The sequence below is a fragment of the Lutjanus erythropterus genome, chromosome 10, assembly GCF_056507025.1.
Source record: "Lutjanus erythropterus isolate fLutEry1 chromosome 10, fLutEry1.hap2, whole genome shotgun sequence".
NCBI lineage: Eukaryota > Metazoa > Chordata > Actinopteri > Lutjaniformes > Lutjanidae > Lutjanus > Lutjanus erythropterus.
In genome coordinates this window covers 10,983,302-10,991,438 of record NC_139326.1, presented here as the reverse complement: position 1 = coordinate 10,991,438, position 8,137 = coordinate 10,983,302, and the positions used below count along the sequence as shown (strand labels likewise).

The window sequence follows — 8,137 nt, the reverse complement described above, 5'->3', positions numbered from 1 at the left end:
GTGGTCCTGACTACAACACTGAAGTACGCCATGAGAAAAAAACATGGATAGCTTTGTTCACACTCCTCAGGGGAAAATAACCAGGCTATATTACTATCAGATTTGTTCTGTTAGCACCAATGATGAGATCATTTTCAGAAGTCACTTTAATACCAGACTGAGGAGCTGTATTTTTCACCGGTGAGTATCCTGCTGAGCCAAACCACTGCGTGTGTATGTATGAGATGTGTTTTAATATGCACATGTGTGTTAATTATAATCTGTGAAATGTGTTGATACCGCAGTGCCTGTGGTTTTATAGCCCTGCAGTGTGCCCACACTGCAAATAAGAACTTCACTAGAACCTGATGTGACTGTACAGATAAACACATAAAGCAGACTGAGGCTCTCATTTATCTCACATTCTCTATAGTGTAAACCCCCACTGTCTGGGCATTCATATGCTTGTTCTGTTATTCATGTTGATGTGTCTTTTTGTATATACAGTAGCCTGCCACCATCTGTGTGTAAATGTGAGGCAAAGCTTGAACGGTATTTGGATAAAGGCTCCATATAAATGCAGCCATCTACCATTTATGTAGCCTATACTTGTGCAAATATTCATCATCTTTAAACAGGACAAAGGGCCTGAATTCAGCATTACAATGACTATTTAAATGCATGATGGGTGAGATCCAAAAAACTACTCATTGAAAGACATTCATAGAAATCCTCTGAAACATTACTGCCAGTTAGTGAAGAATTAAATCATAAAAACTATAGTTTCAAGGAGGAGTAATTTTATTTATTCATTTATTATTTACTCAGTTGGGGGCAGCAGAGCAAGCGGTAAACAGAAAATATTGAATCAAATATGTTCACCAGCTACTTGCTGACTTTGTCTGTTTGCCGTTTGGTGTTGCAGGAAGAGTAAAGTGGGTTTATCTGAGCTTTTTTTTTTTTGCTATCAACAGTCCTGATGAGAATTTTTAACTAAAAAAGTAACACTAAAACATTGAGCTGAGTGATGCTAAAGTTCTCTCTGTAGCTGTTTGATAGGAGGAAATAACAGCAGCACCGCTACATACACAAGCATCACACACTTTGTGTAGAGCCAGAGGGCCACCAACAGCCTCTGACAGCTCAACCTAGTGTATTAAGCAGACACCCCCATCCTAAGCCAACATGACCATCTTTCAGAGGCTATAGCGGTCCATTATAAAGCCAGAATGTAGATACTTTTATCATATCTAACTAGAAGATCTAAGGCAGCCATTGTTACCAATCATGCTATGTTAGTTATGGGAAGGGGGCTAAATAACACTCCAAATTTAAGCTAAATTTTGTGGGGTAGTCGAACTGGATTTGGCTGTTTAATATGAAGATTCCACAATTTGTTCCATTTATCAGTTCAGCACCACACTTAACTCCTATATCAAGCGGCGTGACAACCTGTGCGTTTTACCAGTAACACTCTGCACTGCACGATCCGCAGTGCACCGGGCTGATGAGCTCATCACCAGCCCACCGTTTCTGTCACCCTTCTCTGTTTCCATCATAGTTGGTTTAGTTGTTTGTGGTGATTTTTAAACTCAAGTTTACAGCCTGCCATGCTGCTGCAAGTACAATGATGCAGCTAAAAAACAAGAGCAGAAACTTGTTTGCCCAACACTCAGTTCACCATCTCTCCCCAGCACCTATTGTCACGGATTGTCAAGGATTTTTTTTAATAAGTGCACCAGCTAACTGGCTCTCTGACCAATGATTTGATTCTTCAGCTTTCAGTTGGCAGCCCTAATGGGCACCTACGAGTTTACAGAAATGCCCACTTAATGCTAATCCTGTGCCAAAAAGCAGTTACCCTTAGGCCACCCAAATGGCCAGCAGCAGTCCTGTCAACTCACTGTTCATCTGCACTTGACCACATATGTCAGCAAGTGAAGGCATCACCGCTCTCTGTTTATACTAGTTGACCAACCACCTATTTGCAAAAGAGTAATCACATCATGACTGAAAGCAACATACAGAGTATCATATTTGAGCTGAGCTTGTTTGTTGTCCTGCCCCATTTTGCTGTTAGTCTTCTGACACCTCTTACATATTACTGTGGATTGTTGTGATTGTTGGATTGTCTTTTGCAACCAAACCACATCAACACTCCTGAAGACACTTCTATTTTTGGAGCCCAGTCCTTCACTGAGGAGCCAGTAGCAATGTTACTCTCACTTTCAGCCATGCTTGTTGCTGTTCTGTGACATTGTGATGTCACTCTGTCATTGCCATTATCACAATATGATTTTTATTTTTATTTTTCTTAAAAAATAATCATGAATGATCACGGTCTATAAATTATTTTACACTGTTTTGCCAGGAAACTGGTAAAACAGTGTAAAATACTTTATAGATGATAGATGTCTCCCTGTACCTGTTTCTATAAATCAGCTAATATGTAAAACTGTAACATATAATTGAAGGAAACTGTGGCTGCAGCTACAGTAGAACAAGTTAGTTTTACTCTGATAAAAGTCCAGTGTAGGTCTAACAAACACCGACCAAAACACACACGCTGTCACATCCACACACCCTGACACACTGACACTGCTTTTGCTCTCTCACACAACCCTCCCTCTGTTCACTGCAGCAGCTGCCTAATGTTGCATCAAAGACCCAGCCGTTCACAGTGAAGCCTGTGATGGAGAGTTTTTTTTTTTCTTTTTATCATCCTCTCTGAGTCTGATGGATCTCCACAGTGTTAATGCCACGTGCCAAGCTGTCGCTCCATCATCAAATCCCATAAACTATTACACAGCTCCTGAGAGGAAGAGAGTACTGTATGAGACAGAGAGAAGAGAAAATAAAACAGAGGAAAGAAGAGAGGAGACCAGAAGCCGTGACCGGCTGCACCCTCTCTGCACTGCAGCACAACAGAGGGTGTGATTTATCCACGAGTTCGCCAGGGGGAACCGGGTTTCACCATTAGCAAATGAGCCCTAATTCACCCAGACAGCAAAGTACACACTTCTTCTAGTCTTTTAGTTGTTGACTCACAGCCTAAGGCCACGTGCCAATGCTGCTCAGGAAGCTCCTTCGCTCTGAGTTCACACATGTAGCTTGATTTCCTTTCTTCAGTTTAGATCTGAGCACAAATTGACCAGTTGTAGCAATTGTTAATTCAGGTTTCACCATCAGTTAGCAAAATCATATTTGAAGTTACCGTTGATCTGTCAAAATGACAGATTGCTAAATACAGGAACAAACCTGCGTCCTGTGACACTTCAGTCTATAATAGGAAAATGGTTGCATTGATCAGCACATACTTGTGGATCACTCCTTAGTTTAATAAATAATTCATTATTATATAGCCATTATTATACAATCACACCACAAACAGACCACAGCAGAGCTTAGCTGTATTAAAACTTAATACTGGAGCTTATTTGAATAGACTCACAAAACGAGGACAAAATCCAATATATCCAGCATCTTTGGATGTGTTCACCATATTTAACAGCATACCATACAAGATAGAAACAAAACTATGAACAACGAACTAGTTGAGTGGACTCAGTAGAGTGCAAGTCACAAGTCACATCAAGTTAGTCTTTTTGTAGTGAAGTCTGCATCTCTCATTACAGTGGATCATGAGTGCTCCAATATGGCAACCATGCAGATTCATAGCAAGAACATACAGTCAGGATTTATTCATGTTATATCGTGCCTTGTGGATCATAACAATCGGGTATGGAATTAATCTGCAGATGTTCAGCTTTAGGATCAAACAAACATTTTATATGGATTTCAGTTTTTCAGCCCAAAATGAAGCATCCAAGAGACTAGCAGGTAAGCCTTGTTTTTAACCTGGTAGGTCTGATAGTACTGAAGATCAGCTGTGGACACAGAAATGATATTTCTGTGTCCACAGTGTGTGTGCATGTGTGAGTGACCACATGCACACACACACACTCACGCAAACCACTGCATGATCTTTCGCCTGGCAGAGATAATAACTTCAGTTCCTGCTGCTATTCTACTAGATTGCGGGACATGTTATAAAGTGCAACGCACATCAGTCAGATCATGTAGCATGCATCATTTCACGCGTGTCAGTTGACACTCATAGCACACCTCCATCCTCCATATAGAGAGAGAGTCAAGGAACCATGATGTGCAGAAAGCTGTGGAGTGAATGTGATGAAGTTGTCTTTCACTTCAAAAATATCACACAACTGTGAGACTTGCAACAAACAGAGTTCTAAAGACGGTCGGACTTGATGCATCAGAAGCCAAGACAGGCAGACATTTTAGTCCTAGTCCTAGCATGGGAGCTACAACACTGGATCCTACACTTCCCGTAAAGTACCTCACTAGCATTGTTTTGTGAGACCCTCCTTGCCCAGGCGTCCCCATCTTTCAAAATCCACGCTGCCAATTTGTATTGTAGGCTTTCTATTAAATATTTTTAGTCTCCAAGCTCACTAATCACTATTTTGAGGGACCAGTTTCTTTGAACATTCCTTCCTGATACTTGATACTTGAAACTTGATTGAGTCCTCAAGACTGCCTCCTCACAAAACTCTGACAGTTCAGATAATTTTCAGTGTTTGTAATAATGCAGCTGCGATATGTTTTTCTAAGGATGCCCCAAACTCTGGCCCAAATCCTAGAAAAACCCTCAAAAATCCCTCAGTTTTGTGACAGGTGGACACATTTAACCTGGTGGCATGCGTGCTTTGTATTAAGTAACATCCACAGCCACCTGAGCCTGTGTAACAGTACAGCAGGAGTAGGAACAGTGCATCAATATATTCATGAGACCTAAAACACCCGCACCCAACTATAACAGTTGAAAACCATGTAACTGTAAAAGGTCTCTGATGTGTTTTTGAAATCGTGGTTTCTAACAAGTATACTGCAAGCTCAGAGTTCACAAAACACATGCAGCGCTTAAATGATTTAGCTTTAGTCAACCGAGAAAAACATAACCACTAAACTGCTGTTATGTTTTGTTTTTTTCCCCCCTGCAACTGCAGCAATACGCTTCTCTTTGGTAAATCTTTTATGAGGAAGGATTCGTGGCAGCATGCTGGAAGCTCCTCGCCATTAATAATGTACTCAAGACTGAGGGCAGGTAAGAGACGTACAGAGTTTTCCCCCAAAATCTCTCTCTGATACATGTCAGATTATAAGGACGAGATATTGTTTATGTCTTACTAAGTTAGCTTTTTTCTTAATAATTAGCATTCTAAATATTAAATGGCTTTTACTTGTTTGCGCATGTGTAACAATGATGGATTCTCCATTTTGAGACATCACACATGAACCAGATTAATTTCTTGTGTGAACAGTACTACAAGTACTACTGTACTGTACTGATCAAATCTTTAAAGTAAATGTGCTTCAAGGGACTCTCTTTTTTGTGTAAAAAGGGAGTCTGACAGTAGCTCTGTATTGCTGTCCATGCTACAATGAGCAGTGGTCAGTTCATGTCCACCATGTCCCCTGACCTCAAGCACAACCTCTCTGTTGCATTTTTTATGCTGGGAGAGGACTCAGAAATAGACTTTCTAAAAACTTTTGGCTCAGCCTTGTGTTTGCTCTCTGTGCTCAAAAGAAACTGAACAACCCACGTGTCTTAAAAATATGCTTACATTTAGAGCTTTGTAATAATTTTAGAAGCTCCAACTATAACCTTGTGCTCCATATCTCATCAATCCAGATCTTGATTTTGGCTGGTACACAGAGATTCTCTCGTCCATGTGCGTGTTAGTTTAACTTAAAGTATTCTACATTGCTTTCCTAACTGGAAGCAGTATGAGCCAACACAAGGTTGTTTCAGGTTTTCTAAATCACATCCAAATCTGCTTCATGCATCAGCATACCTTAAAAAAAGCAACTAAAATAAATGTCTCCAGTCAAATGATACCTGCATTCAATCCTTTTGGTCCCCAAATCATGGGACAAAAGACTATTTTTATGGTTTCTCACAGTCAATCACCACAAGCGTTCTTCATAAAGAAGAATTTTCAAACAAAAGCCTAAATGAAGTGCTCCATTGGTATCAGTATCACTTTAAGGGTGCTGGTATTGGCACTGGTGTCGTAATTTTGTAAATACAAACTTGAATTCTAAGCCAGTGCCATGGTCACTGGAACTGACAGGAGAGCGCAGACTGTAAAGGGTGAGGCACAAGCTTCAAAAGGGCTTACCCCGACCTTTAATTCTGCTTAGAAATGTACATAATTGTCAAAGACAAATTCAGAGTGCTGACGGGAAGCCACACTTGTGTGATACTGTCTTATTTGATTCTCATTGCTTGTCATGTAGAACGTGACATCTTTTGATGTGACAAAAGAATAGAAAAAAAACAGGGAAGCTGAACAAGACCTCAGATGTTGTGTTGTGGGAGGTGAAATCATTTCCAACATCAAACAGACAGCTGAGCTGACAAACACTCCGCGCGCACGCACACGCACACACACACACACACACACACAGACACACAGACACACACAGACACACACAGACACACACAGACACACACACACACACACACACACACACACGATTTCCCTTTCCATGAAATTTTCATCGTGGGGAGCTCGAGTGTTGATTTAAAAATTCCGATCCCGGGATGGTGCTCCCCCTGTAACAGAGATACAGGCAATTTTTTTGCGTAATGATGTGAATTTTGATTCATTCCATGCATCGACTGAAACCAGATGGATCCTCCACTCCATCCTATCCCCCAACGGCATGCTGCCTGACATACACACACACGCGCACACTCGCACTAAATTATGTCAAACCAAATATTATCAAATTTTGCTGGATGCAAGATGACTATTATTAGAGAGCTTACACACACACACACACACACACACACACAGTTTATCCACCAACACACACATCTGATGTGAGATTTCTGCTTTCAGCTATCTTGTGTCAAAAATGAAATCTGATGGGAAATGAAAATGTCAGATACAGATGTAGAGCCTGAATTTCTCCCCTTTGTTTTTCTTCAAGTTCTCTATCTTGAGTTTTCAGTCAACACAGATGAATGAACTGAAACACAAACTTCAAATGTTCGTCACCACACTGATATTTGAATCTCCTCATCGATGAAGAATCTAAAGGACAAAATTAGTTGCAGAGAAATAAATGAGATAAATGTGCAAATAAACAAGTGTTGTATCTAAAGGTAAGATTTATTCATTTATTCATTTTTTCATGTATTAGTTTGCCTATGTCTGTCCAAAAGACAATCTAAATGTAAAATTCTAAACTTTATATATACTGCACTTTTCAAAGCATAGGAACTAGTCTTAATAATGGAGCAAGACATCAAATCAATAGTTAAAGCAATAACAACAACGTAGCACATACACAAGCACAGCCATAACAGTGAGGTCAGAAACAATAATAAAAGGTCAGTAAATAGAAGAAAGTCAATAAAAAGTGTGAAACTGATTTTGAAGCTGATACAAAGTCCCAGTCCTCATAAATTGTGTTTGTATCTGACAGAAAATTCAAAATACAAAAAGATTAGTGAATGTGACAAGTTCTCCTAAATCATTTGTACACAACACTTAAGATCAAATCTGTTTGAGATCAACATATTACAAACATTTTGTATTAAAATGTTGATTTGTCTTTATGCAAACTCATGAACACTGATGCATGACTATGTACATATATAGTACAGTACATAATGGTGTCATCTTTACATCCTTGAACAAACCTATATCACAATAAATTAAAATAATTTTTGAACCAGACTTAATACATGAGAACTGAGCTGAGCCTTAAATGATTTAGCTGAACTAATTCCATGGGAAAAATGGTTTTTTTTTCAGCATTTGAACATGAGCAATAAAATAGAAAACAGATTGTTCTTTTTACGATTACGAAACATCTGTTTTCCTCTGTTAAAGGAGAAGTATGCAATATATTTAGTGCACCAAATCATGAAATGACCATGATATGTCATGAGGGATTAAGTACAAAAAGTTGAAAAACTTGCTTCTCTGACAACATCGCTGCAGTCATCTTGTACTCCTTTGCAATTTTACATTCCGAGCCGCAATAACCGTTTTTGTTTACCTCTTTCACGTTTATTTCAGTTCAAATTAATGCAATGTTCACTGAATGAGTCGGTGTT

The 8,137-nt window shown here is 39.5% G+C and overlaps 1 long non-coding RNA gene across 1 annotated transcript; it reads left to right on the top strand.

The window, feature by feature from the left end:
• On the top strand, positions 1 to 7,171 carry LOC146320065 (uncharacterized). The gene is made up of 3 exons (XR_014771496.1): positions 1 to 180; positions 5,010 to 5,107; positions 7,024 to 7,171. It is a non-coding gene; the product is annotated as an uncharacterized LOC146320065 (long non-coding RNA).
• The last annotated feature ends 966 nt before the right edge of the window (positions 7,172 to 8,137 follow it).